At 43.9% G+C, this 18499-nt stretch overlaps 1 long non-coding RNA gene across 1 annotated transcript; it reads left to right on the forward strand.

Annotated features, from left to right (window-relative positions):
* The first annotated feature begins 8135 nt into the window (after positions 1-8135).
* On the forward strand, positions 8136-17823 carry LOC147110988 (uncharacterized). The gene is made up of 3 exons (XR_015080025.1): positions 8136-8172; positions 10293-10360; positions 17600-17823. It is a non-coding gene; the product is annotated as an uncharacterized LOC147110988 (long non-coding RNA).
* Positions 17824-18499: the final 676 nt, after the last annotated feature.

Here is an 18499-nt window from a genome sequence, read left to right on the forward strand (position 1 = left end):
AGAATTGCGACATATGGAATGGATTCCATAGAGGACTCCACAGTACAACCTGTAAGATCAAACCTTCCTCGCAAACAGTGGACAACCGTTAATTGCCTCAGAACTGGTCATGGTAAATGGAAGATTAAAGCATCCCCATCATGTGACTGTGGAGCTCCTAATCAGACCCTGGAGCACATCATTGAGCACTGCCCTCAGAGGAAATTCGCAGACAGCCTACAAGATATCCACGCTGTTACACCGGAAGCTTTGACCTGGCTATCTGACTTAGATATTGACATTTGATTTGCTTTGCTACTACCTTACAAAAGAAGACGAAGTAACAGATGTAATCAAATTTCACCTTGATTGAGCTAACTACAGATCCCTCCTTGAGAACAAGAAATAATAAAATTGCGCCTTATTAGCAGGCACACTTAACATTTCCTGGTTAGCCTTCTGATCCTGACAAACTCTGGGCTTGAGATGAGAGAGTTTCCCCCTCCTCCCAGACCTATGTGGCTTACTGATTGCCCATGTCTTCCTTTGTCTTTTTCTATCTCTATTCCCAGACAATGGGAGGGCAGATCTCTTGACCTCGCCCCTATTCAGTAATTCACCAGTAGACCTGTCACAAAAACTGGCTATATCTCTTCCACTGACCCCCGCACCTCCCACCCCCTCCCCTTTCCACATGAGTTGCAGTTTAAAGGAAATGATCTTTTACTATTCTCAAAATAAATAGAGACCATCTTGGCTTAATTGGCCTTGGATAACACAAGTGACTGATCATGATCTCAGTTTGAAGTATACAGTGAACCATGACACAACTTCAGTGCCTGCAGCTTGTGACTTTAAACCCAGGCAAATTTATTATGCTTCAAAACACAGCACTTAAACATTCCCAAATCCTTTCCGTGAAGCAAGAAATGATCCAAAATCCCAAAATGTGACAACCATTTTAAGCATAATACAGTAATGGTTATGCACAATAGATCTGATTATGTGGTCTGTTCCAGAAACATTCCAACTTGATTTGGTGATGAGGGCAATAATGGTCATTTTATTGTAATCAGTGGCTGCTATCATCAAATGTTTTCACTTTGCAGAAGAATTATTGCTGGAAAATAAATATTGAAATTGTGCTTAATGTAGTAAAAAGCTGTAAAAGAATGCTGATCATAGAGGCATTGCTGTAAAGAGTGCACATTTAGACAAGTTTGGTAATATTAAGGCCAACTTATTGTTGGCCTGAAACCTAGCCCTCTTTAGTGCTAGTATTTAAGTCTTAAAATTGTGACTGGGCAGTTTTCCAACTGCCCTGCCCCTTAATTACTTCATTTGGTCTTAAATGATTTTGGCATTAAGCATTACTGCAAGCTATTACAACAGAAAAGAATTGATAAACATTTTGGAGCTTAGTTTTCCATTAAGAACTGAGACATGCCATATTTAGTATTTACACACAATATTGGATTCAGTGGAGTTCATTTCAAACCTGATATCTTTGTTTCTATTCGTTCTGAAAACCCATCTCGTCTTGATGGGTCCCAGAGCTCTTGGCAGGAAAAAATAGCCTTTAGCTCCAACCTTGTGCCATGCCCTCACCAGCTCCTCGCCAAGTCCCACAAGGAAACCTTGGGCCTCCTTTGCCCTGGGCATCCTCCACCCACTCCCCCGCCCCCCTCCACCCCCCCCAATTGCGACCTGCTTTGGATACCCCCCTCATTACTTAACTGACCACTGGGGACCATTCCCACGGGTCCCCTGCGGCTGCCTCCTGCTGAAGGAATTCCTGCCCACAGGCCAGTGCCAGGTTTGGGCGGAAGTCGGAGCATGAATATAGAAATGTGGCCCGAGAGTCAAAATCTCTCCGGGCTTCGGTATGCGAGTTTGTCGCTCGCCCCGGCCCCACCATCCCCCTGCCCTCACGTACTGAACCCGCCCCGAGTTAAAATCGAAGCCTATGGCTGGATTTTCATTGAGGAGGCGGGTAAGAGGCGGGACGACAACTTTCGGGGTTGTAGTCCCGCCTCCATCGAGTTGTGGCCAACCCACGCAATTTTCACTTGATTGACCTTGTTGAGCCCACCCAGCGGGCTCAGCAGGCCAATTAAGGGCCACCCGGCAACAGGTGACGTCACAGACAGACATTTCATCTGTCAAGAGCTTTTGACAGATGAAATATCAGCGTTTCACAGCTGTTTGAAGCTGTCAAACACTGACAATCTGTACTCTAAGTTAATTCCTTCCTCTCAGGGTGATTTAGAGATCTCTCTGGAACAGAAAGCTGAATGCTGCAGATTTTGACTGCTCGCGGCCACTCTACTTTCTGTGCCGGTGAGATGAGGGACTCCCGAGACCTGAAGGAAGGAAGGCTGTAAAGGTAAGTACATGTAAGTAAAACTTCTTTAAACACTTTACACACACCAAACACACTTACCTTTGCACTCATGCACCCATCACTCACCTGAACACCGACATCTTGAACCCTCCAAGCCCTTCATCCCGACGACCCGCCTCGCTAACTTGGCGTGGTTTGGAGCTGTCGGGAATCCCACACTTCACCAATAAAAATAGGGATTAGGCTAAAAACTGCCTGTTAACTACCTGTTAACAGGCAGTTAATTGGCACTAATCCCCTTCCCGCCTCGGGGAGGCGGGTCCCAGCGCGGGTCGGATGCCCACCTCCTTTGAAACTGGCATGGAGGTGGGTTGGGGGCGGGATGGGTTCGTGCCCCTGATTTCAAGATTTTAACCCCCACACGCCTCCAATCCCGCCTCCACGGCTCAATGAAAATCCTGCCCTATGTCTCAGTTAATGATAATCTTATATCGTTACAGATATCGACCCTACCTTTTCACATAGCCCTTCGAATAGCGAATAGTTGCATCAGCCCAACTGGTCTATGTCGGTGTTTGTGCTCCATAAGAGCCTCCTTCACCCCTCTTCAACTAACTCTATCAGCATTTCCTTCTATCATTTTCTCCCTCATGTGTTTATCTAGCTTCCCCTTAAATGCAACTCACGTTGACTATTTATATAGTTGCTTCCAGAAATTACTTTTAATGTTGCTGCTGCAAAAGCTGTACAAATCCATCTTGCATTAACATTTCTGGAGTTAATTTGTAGCGCAGAATTAAAGACAGGCTTGGTACTGTTGCTGTGAAATTTTGGACACAGGGACTTGAGAGATTTGTTTACACAAGGAGAGCCAGTTACAAGCACAAGTATACACAGATGGCTGGTCAAGAGCTGCCTCACACTCCCAGTCCTTTCAGGCATTACTAAAGATGGTTACAAAAATCTTGTAAATTGGTGTGAAGGGATTAAAGGATCAAGTGGAAGGTCAAAGCATTTTGCATACTATTGTGTTCATGGAGCTAACGGATGTCAGTCACACTTAGAGCAGGTGTGAAAATACTTGTTACATGAAGTGGACTAGCTGAACTGATTCATCCAGGAGGGAGGGGTGTAACTTATATTAAGTAGGAGTTTCCCCCCTAATTTTATGACTTCCTTTCCTGTAGGTAGTGGCTCATTCTGGGGTAATATTCTGTCTGTGCTGGTATCTCTTGAAAGTGGCCATTTTCTAGGTGTGATCCAAAAGTGTTGGCAAATTTTCCAAATTTCAAGCTCAGATTCAATTTTTCTTCATGTGCGTTTTTTCCACAGAGGCACAATCTAACAATCAAGAGCAGGAACCCTAGTGGATTATTTTTTCCTCTTCTCATCTTTCCTCCCCATAACCTTTTTGGTCCTCCCAAGCATGGGGGTTGATCTCCAAAACATTTTTAGGGAAAAAAAAATCTGTGGGTCGTTGGCGGTCCTTGGCCGGTTGCCGGGCAATGGACCCATCAGTGGGGTCCACAAAGTGCCCTTGTGGAGGCTGGTAAGCCTTCACTCACTCACCGTACTGTCCACCACTACAATACAGACTCATTAATTACTGTGATTAGACTGATTTAAACAATAGATGCTTCTCATTGTACTTGCAGGATATTCTTAGCGCCCTGTATCATCCATCAGACATTTAGTGTGTCTGCATTATGGCTCGAACTAGAATAACAACAGGGTCCCTTCCCTTCTCCACTACAAACCGTCTTCTTAAACTCCTCTCCCTGCCTCCTCCAACCTCACCTCCAGCAACAAGTGTGAGGAGCTCATGGACTTCTTTGTCACTAAGATTGAGACCATCCATTCAGCTGCTTCTGCTGTTTCCCTCCCTCACCAAGCCCATCTTTCTCGCATCCCCATGTTTGAACCCCTCTAATCGGGTTTCTGCCCCTTCCACAGCAGAGAAACAGCCCTTATTAAAGTCACAAATGACATCCTATGTGACAGTGACCATGGTAAACTATATCTCCTCATCCTTCTCAACCTGTGTACAGCCTTTAACATGGTTGACCAACCAATCCTCCTGCAATGCCTCTCTTTCGTCGTCCAGCTGGGTGGGACTGCACTCGCCTAGTTCCATTTCTATCTATCCAGTCGTAGCCAGAGAATCATCTGCAATGGCTGCTCTTCTCGCTGACGCACCGTTACCTCTATCCTTGCCGCCCTCTCCTATTTCTCATTTACATGCTGTCCCTTGGCATCATCATCCAAAAACACATCAGGTTCCTCATGTACACTGACGACACCCAGCTCTGCCTCACCACCACCATTCTCAACCCCTCTGCTGTCTCTGATTTGTCACACTGCTTGTCCAACATCCAGTCCTGGGAGAGCAGAAATTTCCTCCAACTAAATATTGGGAAGACTGAAGCCATTGTCTTCGGTCCCCGCCACAAACTCCGTTTCCTAGAAACCAACTCTATCCCTCTCCCTGGTCACTGTCTGAGGCTGAGCCAGACTATTCACAATGTTGGCTTCTTTTTTGACCCTGAGATGAGCTTCCAACCACATATCTGCTCCATCACCAAGACTGCCTCCTTCCACATCCATGATGCCACCCATCGCCGCCCCTGCCTCAGCTCTTCTGCTGCTGAAACCCTCATCCATGTCTTTCTTACCTCTAGACTTGACTAATCTAATGCTCTCCTGGCCGGCCTCCAACCTCCCACCCTCTATAAACTTAAGCTCATCCAAAACTCTGCTGCCCGTATCCTAACTCATACTAAGTCCCATTCACCCATGACCCTTGCGCTCGCAGACCTTCATTGGCTCTCGGTCCGGTAATGCCTTGATTTTAAAAGTTTCATCCTTGTTTTCAAATCCTTCCATGGCCTCAACCCTCCCTATCTCTGTAACTTTCTCCAGCCCTACAACCCTCCGAGATATCTGCATTCCTCCAATTCTGGCCTTGTGCGCCTTCATGTTTATCATCGCTCAACTATTGGCAGCCATTCATTCAGCTGCCTGGGCCCTAGGCTCTGGAATTCTTTCCTGAAGCTTCTCCATTTCTCTACCTCTCCTCTTTTAAGACCCTGCTTAAAAACTACCTCTTTGGCCAAGCCTTTGGTCATCTGCCCTAATATCTCCTTATGTGGCTCGGTGTCAAATTTTGTTTGATAATGCTCCTGTGAAACGCCTTGGGACGTTTTACTACCTTAAAGGTGCTATATAAATGCAAGTTGTTGTTGTTGGCCACGGATCTCTGCAGTATTTGCCTTAATGCTAGGTTGATGGACATGCTCATGAACTAACACTAGGGCTAAAACACCCACCTGAGTTTTTTTGTTTGCATTATAAAAATAAGACAGCAATGGGACTTTAAACAGTTTGAGAACTCAAAGGTTGTTGAAGTTTTAAGAATATTACGAATATCTCTTTTAAATAACATTTGCAAATAAGATGCTTTAAATTTGTAAATCCTGAATAGGAAAATAAAATTAAAGAAACCTCCAGAACCAGAGAACTTTTTAAGCCATAGTATTTGAATAAATTAAGGAAACATTTGATTTTTAGTGGAGTGTGTCTTCAAAGGGTTGATGAGGAACTGATGTAAATGGTAGACTGAAGTTAAATCTGTTGAAGTAACGCGACCAGTAGTGGCACACAGTCCTACAGTCCTGTTCTGTACACTTTTTACCATCAAAGGTCAAAGGGCTGCTCAGCAGTCTTCATCACAACTGTAAATAAATGAGTCGCTCAGACTGTGTAAACAAGATGCACTAATATCACCGAGCTCATGCATAGCACAATGTGCCAATTATGTATAGGCACTCTCGAGTGTTTTACTGAACACGACACGATGCTGTGTGACAGCTGCCAGAGTGGAAGGGTCACAATTTGTTAAAGGGAGGGGAAACTCAAAATGCCAGTGCAGGCGACATGCAATGGTTGTTTGAACGGAGTTGATGTTTCTGGTCATTGGCTGCAGGGCATTTCAAAATCATTTCTGTTTCAGGCCCTCTGGGAATAACCCAAAGGAGAACTGATGTCCCAGCAATGAAACCACCCTCATTAAATGGTTGTGCTATAACTGGGATCAGGAGGCTTTGGCAACTGGCTGAATGACAGCTACGCTAATTAAATTACTGAACGGAGAAAAGAAAAATCGTTTGAACTGCACTGGCTTTAATTAGGAGTAAAAATGAGCTCTGAGTTTAGAATGAACAAACTCTACCTGAGGAGCTAGATAAATTAATCACAATTAGTCACTTGTGTTATCTCTGTACCACTGGCTTTAGTTAAACTGTTGTAGTCATTCATCCTACATTAGCAGATGGACGATTTAACTTTCCAATTCTGTGTCAAAAAGAATAGCTAATACTTGATTCAGTGTGTGTATTCTTCAAAACGTATGTGGCTGTAAACTTGTCAGGAATCTGTTTTAACCCAGTGTGTCCTGATATCGCTGATTATTCACATCTGTTCTCATAAACTAACCTATTATTTTGGCCAGTTGATCTGTGGAATATCGTCCATTGAGTAGTTTTTTTGTTGCAGCACTACTTAAGACCAAATACAGAAACTATTGCCATGAGACTCACTGACTCCACCTGACAGACTCGCTAACAGTCCCTGCCAGCCATTCAAACCCAGCGCGCCACACAGAGCACTTCCTCCAGCTGCTGCCATGACAACACACAAAACCAAGAATGTACCACACACACACAAACACAATGCACAAACATAGCTCTATAGAAACCACAGAAGCAGAAGAGCGAGAAAAAACAAAACCAAGATGGAGATGAACGTTGAATTTCACACAGGCATAGAACACCTACACCTTACCACAAGAGGCAGAACAAAGACACAAAGACAGCTACACAGTCCCTGCAACAAGCATCAAGTGAAGCAATAGAGGAACCCAAAATGAACTTCAATACAATATGATTGCTAACACTGAGTAGACATGACTAGCATTATATGATCAGGCAGGACCACCAGCACCACAGGCAAAAATAAAGCAGAACCTAAACAAGCAGGAGTTACAAGAAATGGAAAGAAGAAAAATTCAATAACGTTTTTTTTAACAAGATGCTGCAATCCAATGTAACAAAAACTCCAGGAGAGACAATGGCCCAGAAATTCGGGTCGGGGGCTTCCCGCGGGTGTAAGCCCCCAACCTGCACTTACCTTGCGTGCCGGCCATTGAGCTGTGGGCCCCCGTGGAATTCCGATCCGGGGCCTGGTCCAGCTGCTGGCGCGCAGTGCTTGCGTATCCCAGGGGTGCAGTTAGTTCGATGTGTCCCCTGGGATCACGTGGGCCATGGGCAGCCAATCGGAGCAGGGAATGCTCCATTCATAAGTCTGACAGGAAGTGCTGTCAAACTTAGAAATACTACGGGCCCTTTCTTCTTACAAAACATCACAAAATTTTCAAATAATTTTTTTTTTAATCACATTTTTTAAATAAACTATAAATTAAATGAAATAACTATTTTAAACAATAATTTAAATTTTTGAAAAAGAAATTATTTTCTAACGGGGCTAAAAATAAACTTACCTTGCTTTAAAGTATTTAAAAATAATAAACCTGTGGAAAAAATGTTTTAATTTTAATTAATTCACCACTTACCTTGTAAAAAGCAGGCCTTACGCCTGCTTTTTACATTTCTAAATTCTGCAGGCTTACCTTCCCGGGAAAACCTGTAAAAAAAAAACGAAGTTCGATGCGCACGCGCAGCCTCCCCCACGCACGCGTTCGACCTCTGAACCCCTGCTTTCAGGGGAACGGAAGTGCCGATTTCCCGCGCATGCGCAGTGCATGCAGGAAACCGGCACTTCCATTGGGCCTACGGGTGAGTACTCCGTGCGTACTCACCCGTGAAGACCCGAATTTCTGGGTTACTAAGTAGAAAACCCACAGCCCCCATTAATAACAGTAGAACATCACCACACAGAGCTGGACACGCCATACTAACAGGATTCTTCCCACAAGTTAGCAGACAATGCAGCATGTTCAGAAACCTGTATATTCACTGTACTAGTCTTGTACTGCATTGCAACAAAATGAGGACTTGCCTGAAAATGACTGCAAATAAATTGGAATTGGAGATCAATAGAATGTAGCTGATGAGCTGTTGGATGACATTATACAAACAGTGTACAATAAGAACATGCTTCTCTCGATCCACACTTCATTCACCGTGGCTCATAGCTATCTTAGCCTTTGGCATTGAGGAATAACACCAGTGCAATGTGTATTGGGGGAAGGGGCATTTGACACGGACATCATGGATATGGAAATCTAGAGTCCTGATAGAAATAAACTAAACCCAGAAACAGTTTGACGATGAAATAAAGGTATAAAAGATACAATCCGGACACCGACCAACTATAAATTATATGGACAATAGAGAGTACCCATAAATATTAGCCCTGCACTTTGTGTTGTCATCTTGAATTAAACACAGAAACACCAAAAATAGGTAAAAGAATGATAAACAGCAAACCCGTGGCTCTGAATCCAGATCCTCCAGTATTTTGTTTTAGATCTCAAAACCAGATCTGCCAGTTTGAGACAAAAAATCACGAGGACGAAAACTTAGCTGAAGTGCCAAAGGTGTGAGTTGTAGCTAAATGTGTTAGGGATTCAGAGGCTGCCTTAAACCTTAGAAGCTCTGGCTTGTCACAAACCCTTTATTTATTCTGGTTGTTACCAAATATACCAGTAATCTAAATAATGAAGTGTATGCACATCAAAAGTCTGGATGATTGTTCAGTATGAAGGATAACACCCTTGAAATGAGGGTTGGGATGTCTGTCAAAGATTTCAATAGTGTCTGATGTATCCAAATCTTTGATGAATTTCATTTCATGCAGAAATGATAAGAAAATGCGAAGAGCACATGGGGATAAAAGTTTCCATGGCAATATTTACAGAACTATCTGCAGGTATTGAACTTGGTGGCTCTGCTATAATTATCCAGGAACGATATATGAATAAAAACTCCCCAACCCTAATAACATTTCCATGTCAATGACTAGTTCACCTTCAGGTGTGATTGGCACCAAGTTTACTTGTCCATCAACAGCTCTTCCTGCCGCCATGTGTAATTATGTACTAAAAACTGACATGGTTGCACCGACATCGCGACAGGCGAGAGGAGGGCAGGAGTGGCCTTGCCTTTGTAACTCATTTCTGCATTCATTGCTATTTAAAAAGGTTGCAATGCAAATCAGAATATAAAGACACAGGAATTACAACATTTCTGTAGATGTTATGAGATACAGTAAATTCACACAGTCATATATGTCCAAACTTCCTTACGTTTTGGCGTGAATTTAAATAGCCCATCATTAGCACTTTCCTACAAAGTGCAAAATACATTTTAACTAACTGAAAACTGTTAAACTCTGGGAAGTAAAATGTGGAGTGAGCCGAATTTTTCATTTGTTTCAGTTGTTACATCAGTGCCATCTTGTGGCAGTCGTGCAACTGACTCAAGAATGAAGTGACGTATTGATTCTCCTGAGTGGCATTTTGTTTCCCGATCCGAAGTATTCCCAGATTAAAATGTTCTTGGTTTCTTCAGACAATAGTCTGAATTAAGAAATATTCTGCAGTTCATGAATTAGGCTTTAAAATTTCCAGCAATAATTTGCCATTGCATTCAAATGAACGCAGGTGGTGGATACACATTAAGCAATGAGGATAGTAAAGATCCAACTGAACTTCTCCAAGTGAGCTGCCGTCTTAAGGGAGTAACCCCTGTAAATCCATGTGTTGATTCTTTGTGGCTCTCTGCACAGGACGTGCTGTCGTATTTCGCTACTTTCTTTAAGAAACTTGTGGCAGGTTTTTTTTAAATGCACAATGTGATTGAGAGCAGTGGTTACAGATCTGTTTGGGGAGATAATTTCTGGTGATTTTCTTCATTTATCCCTGTCACTTCAACTGTGTCACTTTCTTTTTCAGCAAGACGTAGGGATTGTGGCGGCTGTGGATGCTGGTCATCAGAAGAAATGTAAAACTCAAAATCTCAGGTTAGTTGATGAATAAATTTTACCCAATTTGGATAACTTCACATTTAGGTTGGTCTGCTCCTTTAAAAATTCTTGGCATATGTGAGCAGAGCAACACACCGCTGGTACCCCTCCATCACAGTGGACAATTCTTTGTGGTTGAAACCGTAGTAAATAGTTGACGTGTGTGTGTGTGTTTTGGTGTGGGGGAGGAGAGGAAGTGTATCGTTTCCTGGCAGTCCAGTAGACTGGTGGGGAGTGAGGTCGAAAAAGATTCCTGGCAGTCCAACGGGAGAGGAGGTGGAGATGGATGCCTGGCACTCTCGTTGCCAATATGTATTTGATCTATGGTGCTGGAGTGGGAGTTTCTAACTTTTATTGACTTTCTGTCAATGGTTAGCTTTAGCCTTTCAAAAGCAGCACTTGGAACTGAAAACAGTAGAGCATCTCACCTGCTAAAAGGCTCTCAACAACATACTGTTTAAACTTTGACGCTGATATCAAAGGAAATTTGAAATAATTCCAATATGAAGATTTCTTCTGATATTCTTCTGACTCCCACTCTGCATTCCAGCATTTGAAGTGGAGGGGTTTTAGGGCATATCATACACTTAAACTTAATGCAGGTGCTTATCCTTTAGTATATTCTTGCAGAATGTTAAAAGAATATACATAAATGTAATATGTGATTTGAATGAAGTAAGCTCAGAGCCCTCTAGTGGTTTTCTGTCTTAAATCCATGAATCATTTTTTTTCTTAACCCATTCTCTTCTAACTCTAAGGCAACTTGAAGTGCAAAAGGTTTGAAAAGATTGAGGGCATACTTTCATTTTTTCCTACAGTGTCACTGTACGGTGCTATCCCTGCATTGGTGGACATCATAATCTGTGGAGATATTCAGGGTTGCTCCTATTTGTCAGCAATCTCTGATGGCACATGTAGCGCTTATGGAAATGATCTAAGTTGTGTGTTACTGCCACATGTCCTTTTTTGTTATCTGTACTATTACCACATTTTTCAGGCCAGTAACCACAACCAGCAGGTAAAACACAGCTGCTCCCGTCAACACCAAGTCAACTCCAAGACTTCAGGCTAGCAACATGTATATGGAACATTCCTTCTTCTTCTTAGGCAGTCCCTCGGAACCGAGGATGACTTGCTTCCACATTAAAAATGAGCTCGCAGGTGACTGATGAGTCCAATGCGGGACCTACAGTCTCTGTCACAGGTGGGGCAGACGGTGGTTGAAGGGGCGGGTGGGTGGGGTGCTTGGGTTGACGTGCGCTCCTTGCGCTGCCTGCGCTTGGCTTCCGCTTGCTCCCGGCGAAGAGACTCGAGGTGTTCGGCGCCTTCTCGGATGCTTCTCCTCCACTTTTTGCAGTCTTGGGCCAGGGATTCCCAGCTGTCGGTGGGGATGTTACACTTTTTCAAGGAGGCTTTGAGGGTGTCCTTGAAGCATTTCCTCTGCCCACCTGGGGCTCTCTTGCCGTGCCGGAGCTCCGAGTAGAGCGCTATTTTTGGGAGTCTCGTATCGGGCATGCGGACAATGTGACCCGTCCATCGGAGCTGATTGAATGTGGTCAGAGCTTCGATGCTGGGGATGTTGGCCTGAGCAAGAACATAGACGTTGGTGCGCCTATCCTGCCAATGGATTTGCAGGCACATTTCCCAAAGCATCTGAACAGATCTCGGGGTGGACTGACATTCACTGTGATTGTACATCTAGGTTTAATAAGCAGATGCTGTATATTCTGTGTGAGTAATTGAAGCACCTTGGGATGTTTTACTATGTTAAAGACACTATGTAAATGCAACTTGTTGTTGTTGTTGTATATCATGCATTTAAGCGTTTTCTTTTGGTGCTGTCAGTTAAAGGTTCCTGCACCAAGATCCATCTACTATGTCTGGTGTTTCTTTTCATCGCTGCTTAGAAAAGACTGGTTATTTCATTTAATTTCCTTCAATCAATTTCATTGCAGTGACTTGGGGGAAATAAAGAGAAGGTTTTGGTGCTGCAGGATTTCAGTGCCCTGGAGACACTGACTGCACCCAGTTCCCTATTTGAGTTCTTCATTCTGTGTCAGTCATTTGCATTCCGTTTCCATCCTCAGCCCTAAAGGGCAAGTCCATGATATTTTGGAATTGTGGATGAGAACTAAGCTTATGGTCTAATTAATGTACTTCCAAATTAGGTCATGCCATCAGCCTTTCTTCAGAGTACATATCTGGCATCATTCAATACAATATGCCATAGATTCATAATCATAATTCAGATAGCACACCTTATCCTGCACAAAATGTGTCCGCATATTTGAAGTTGGAGTAAATCTATTTACTTTAATCTAACAAAAACTGTGAAATAAGGGCAGCATGCCATGTTTCAACTTCTAATTTTTCTCTTTAAATCTGCAATTTATACTGCTTTGCTTAACTATGCTGGTTGAGAAGATGAGCAGGTTATGGAATACAAGCATCAATCATTAAAGGGGTTCAGGGAGTAGCTGAGTGTAATATCATGGGACAAACACAATCCTTAGTTTGGAATTTTAAAGAAAGCTTGTGTAGAAATTGGTAATGTGTATTTGGCATAAGTTTGGATTTCATATTTCAATTTTGTTTTATTTCAGTCCTCAGTCCCATAAAAAATGTACCTGGGCAGTGCAGTGAATTTCCAAATCAGTTTTAATGATCGCTTCCCAAAACAGACTGAATCATAGAATTCTACAGCACAGAAGGAGGCCATTCAGCCTATCATGTCTGTGAGCTATCCAATTTGTCCCACTCTCCTGCTTCTTCCCCATAGCCCTGCAAATTTTCCCCTTTCAAGTATGTAAGGATAACCGTAGCTGTTGTAAGGACAGTGGGAGTTTGATTGACAGCTGGTTGATGGCTGGTGTCATATCCGGGGGTGGGATCCGATGCCATCTTGGCCATGCTTTCAGATTGTACTGGGAGACACAGAAGCAGGACTGAATAAAATGGTTCTCCTCAACAACTGCTTGTGAGACTCGTAATTACGCTACTAAGATAACATTACATGGTACCAGGATTTATAGAACTCACGATAAAGACATACTACAACAATGGAAGGAATTAAACCTCCGGCTAATCTGCAACTAGAAGGAAATGTGGATGAAAATTGGCGCGTCTTCAAGCAACGCTTTCTTCTCTACCTCACAGCGATTGACACTTCGACTGGCTCTGGAACACGTAAAGTAGCTTTGTTGCTAACAGTGGCTGGCTTGCAGGCAATCGAGCTGTTTAACACATTTACATTTGCAGCTGAAGATGATAAAAATGATCTGGACAAGGTGATAGAACGGTTCGACAAATACTGCCCTCCAAAAAAGAATGAAATGTATGAGAGATTCGTGTTTCGCTCCCGCATGCAAAAGCAAGGAGAATCCTTTGATGTTTTTTTGATGGACTTGAAAATAAAAGCACAAACATGCAACTTTAAGGACCTGAAGGAATCGATGATACGCGATCAAGTTGTTTTTGGAATACTTGACAAGAAGGTGAGGGAGAGAATGCTTAGAGATAATGACCTAAATTTGGATGCAGCAGTGAAAATTTGTCATGCTAGCGAACTCTCAGCCATGCACATGAAAACGTTCGAAGGGAGCAGCATAGCAGAAGAGAGCACCCTGGGGCTAAAAAACCTGCCAGTGGATGTGATACACAAAAGGGACACAAGAGGGCCCACGGAGTTCAAGACGATGATGCCTTACGAATGCAGACAGTGCGGTTATAAACACGTGGCCAGACAATGTCCTGCTTATGGGAAGAACTGCGCAAAATGTAAAGGCAGGAATCACTTTGCCAAGATGTGTTTTTTAGAAGAGAAAACTGAAGGTAAAAAGACAGTGCATGCTATTGCGACTGAAGAGACAGGAGCGGAGACTTTGTTTGTTGGAATGGTGCAAAATGAGTCAAAACAGGGCAACAATGCTAATGAAGTGCACTCTGTAGGACCAAAGACTGAAGTTTGGATAGCTCCCTTGCTGGTAAATGGCACCACTGTTCCCTTTAAGCTAGATACAGGTGCTAAGGCAAACCTCATAAGTTGGAGTGATGCACGGAATCTCAAAGTGCAACCTAAAATACTGAACAAGACTGTGTCTTTGAAGGCATACAATGGACAAAGCATTGAAACAAAAGGAACGTGTAGGCTGAATGTTAAGGTAATATATCACATTCACCCTCTGACCTTTGTTATAGTGCCTGAAGGACATGAGTCACTGTTGGGGGACAAGGCCTGTGTGGATTTGGGCTTGGTAAAACTAATTTATACTATCAATGAACAGAACTGTGTGCAGAGTGCCCCCCAAGATACTACAAATCGGACTCATGAGACTATAGCACATAAATATGCAGATGTCTTTCAGGGTTTTGGAGCACTGCCCTTTACATACTCCATCAAACTGAGAGAGGATGCACAATCTGTGATTCACGCACCCAGGAGAGTTCCAGTGGCTCTCCGTGAAAAACTGAGGAAAGAGTTAGACCGCATGGAGGGACTAGCTGTCATAAAGAAGATTGAGGAACCGACTGACTGGGTAAATTCCATGGTCTGCGTCAATTCAAAGAAAACTGATAAATTGCATGTCTGCATGGATCCCAAGGACCTTAACGCCAATATCAAAAGAGAGCACTACCAAATTCCAAAGAGAGAGGAAATAGTCAGCGAAATGACAGAAGAGAAAGTCTTCTCCAAAATGGACGTCTCACATGGTTTCTGGCAGTTGAAACTTGATGAAGAAAGTGCTAAGCTGTGCACTTTTAACACCCCGTTTGGTCGATACTCCTACCAACGTCTGCCTTTTGTTATTAGCTCCGCCCCAGAAATCTTTCACAGAGCAATGGAGCAAATCATCGAGGGCCTGGAGGGAGTGCGGGTGTACGTGGATGATCTGGTAGTATGGGGCTCCACTCAGGGGGAGCACGACACCAGACTGGAGAAAACACTTCAGAGAATACAGCAGTATGGACTCAAACTAAATAAAGACAAATGTCAGTTCAGTGTCAATGAAATCACATTCCTCGGAGACAAGATCGCTACAGAGGGGATTCAGTCAGACAAGTCAAAGGTAAAAGCTATACATGACATGGAGAAACCAAAGGACAAGAAAGGGGTTCAGCGGGCCCTTGGCATGGTTAACTACCTAGGAAAATTCATTCCAAATCTAGCAGAGAAAACTGTTCATCTGAGAAAACTGCTGCATCAAGAGACTGAGTTCCAATGGGGACATGAACATGAGAGAGAATGGAAGGGGCTGCTACACATTCTAGCAAGTGAACCCCTACTGAAGTTCTTCTGCCCTAAAAAGAGGACAAAAGTGTCCACAGATGCCTCTAAGAATGGATTAGGGGCTGTCCTTCTACAGGAAGATGAAGGAGAATGGCGACCAGTGGCGTATGCGTCACGCTCCATGACGGCTACAGAGTGCCGGTACGCGCAGATTGAGAAGGAGTGCCTTGGCTTGGCATTTTGGTGTGAAAAATTTCATACCTACATCTATGGTCTTCCCAAGGTTATCCTAGAAACGAACCATAAGCCACTGCTAGGGATCGCAAAGAAGAATCTGTGACATGTCACCACGGATACAACGCCTAATGATGAGACTTCAACGTTACGATTTCGAGCTAACATACGTGCCAGGGACACAAATGTTCATTGCAGACACACTATCCAGGGCTGCGCCGTATGCCACACAAAACAGTGAAACAGAAGAGGATGTGGCTCTTCATGTGGATATGGTCTACGCAGCATTGCCCGCCACACAGGAGAAACTATCAGTGATAGTTACAGAGACATCAAAGGACCCAGTCCTGAGTAAAGTAATGGGAAATCTTCAAGAGGGCTGGAAGAAAGGGTCATGTAAACAATATTATCACATTCAGCCTGAGCTCTCTGTGGCCAATGGATTACTGCTTAAGTGTGACAGGATAGTAGTGCCCGCCTCTATGTGACAAGAAATGCTCAACAGGATACACGAAGGGCATCTGGGTGCAGAAATTTCGAAAAGGAGAGCACGTGAGGCACTCTACTGGCCAAACATGAACTCTGTTATTGACCAGTTGATCAGCGAGTGTGCTACATGTCAGGAGTATCACTACAAGCAAGCAAAAGAGCCCCTCATTACCACAGAGCTCCCATCACAACCTTGGGAAAAGGTCGGAACTGATATATTTCACTATGAAGGAAAAGACTATTTGTTAGTTATTGATTATTATTCCAATTATCCGGAGATTGCTCTCTTGTCCAGTACTACATCAAGAGCTGTGCTAACTCACCTAAAGTCAATCTTTGCCAGGCAGGGCATCCCTCTAACCCTGGTCTCTGATAATGGCCCTCCCTATGCCAGTCATGAGTTTCAGTTATTTGCTTCAGAGTATGAGTTTAATCATGTAACCTCCAGCCCGCTCTATCCTCAGGCTAATGGAAAGGTGGAGAAGGGGGTACAGATTGTGAAAAGACTATTAAAGAAAGCAGCACACAGCAACACTGACCCATATCTGGCCCTGATGTCGTACAGGGCGGGCCCGCTAGCAAGTGGCAAGTCTCCAGCTGAGCTCTTACTGGGTCAGAAAATCTGTACACGACTTCCCAGTTATGTCACACCTGACCACAGAGATGAGGTGTGGGCAGACAAGGCTCGTAAGCTACAACAGAAACAAAAAACACTTCATGACCGCACAGCAACTACACTAGTGCCGCTACAGGAGAAGGATATAGTCCGCATTGAAGGGCCTGAGTCATGGCCTACAAGAGCCACAGTTCTACAACAGGTCGCCCCCAGGTCATACAGTGTCATGACAGAGAACGGCAATGTGCTTCGCAGAAACAGGAGGCACCTACTGAAAACCACAGAGATCTTTCAGCCTCAGGAGGACGGAGAGGATGACGAGATGAGGGAAATGCCACAAAGAGACGAGATGAGGGAAATGCCACAAAGAGACAAGATGAGGGAAATGCCACAAAGAGACGAAGGACACAATAGTGATAATGTGGATACAACTGGGGTGGTTCAGCCAACACCCGTCCAGCCACACAGTCCACAGCGCACCAGAAAGCCTGTAGTTAAACTTGACCTGTAGACAGGGATTGATAAGACTGTAAACAGTTAATGGACTCATGGGTGTGGGTAAGGTTTATACCTACCTGCAATTAGTTACACTGACTGGTTCTATATGATGTTAACAAGTTCTATGTGTTATGTTATGTTATGTTGTTACTGTGTTATGTTTTCATTGAAGGGGGAAGATGTAAGGATAACCGTAGCTGTTGTAAGGACAGCGGGGGTTTGATTGACAGCTGGTTGACGGCTGATGTCATATCCGGGGGCGGGATCCGACGCCATCTTGGCCATGCTTTCAGACTGTACTGGGAGACACAGAAGCAGGACTGAATAAAATGGTTCTCCTCAACAACTGCTTGTGAGACTCGTAATTACGTTACTAAGATAACATTACAAAGTATATATCCAATTCCCTTTAGAAAGTTACTATTGAATCTGCTTTCCACCACTATTTCAGGCAGTGAATTCCAGATCATAACAACTTGCTGCGTAAAAAAAATTCTCCTCATCTCCTGTGGTGTTTTTTGTCAATTATCTTAAATCTGTGTCCTCTGGTTATCGACCCTCCTGCCTGTGGCAACAGTTTCCCCTTATTTACTCTATCAAAACCCTTCATGATTTTGAACACCTCTATTAACTCTCCCATTAACTTTCTCTGCTCTAAGGAGAACAATTCCAGTTTCTCTAGTCTCTCCATATAACTGAAGTCCCTCCACCTAAGGCAAGTGGAACCGAGCTCTGCAGACAACACTGCCAGGGATCTAGGGCCGCAAAAGGCAATTGCCCCAGCCCCCCTAGTTTGGATGCAACTAGCCAAAACTCAGGCAGTGTGTGCGCCCCTGTGGCCTGTATAATATGGGCGAAATGCAGGTCTTCTCTCACCACCGCTACCTTGTGACACTGGAACAAAATGGCACCGTAGTTAGTGGCAGACCAGCTAGCACTTTCACATCCCCCACCCTACCCCACCCTCTTAATGAGGTGAGTTCCACAGTCACCAGACGACTTCTGGGCACCTCACCCCGGACAGCCATTCTTCACGTCAGCCAATCCTGTGTACTATTCAATGACGGGATGC

The sequence above is a fragment of the Somniosus microcephalus genome, chromosome 11 (genome assembly GCF_052327205.1).
Source record: "Somniosus microcephalus isolate GS21.2 chromosome 11, FLI_Smic_1.0, whole genome shotgun sequence".
In the NCBI taxonomy this organism is placed as follows: Eukaryota; Metazoa; Chordata; class Chondrichthyes; order Squaliformes; family Somniosidae; genus Somniosus; species Somniosus microcephalus.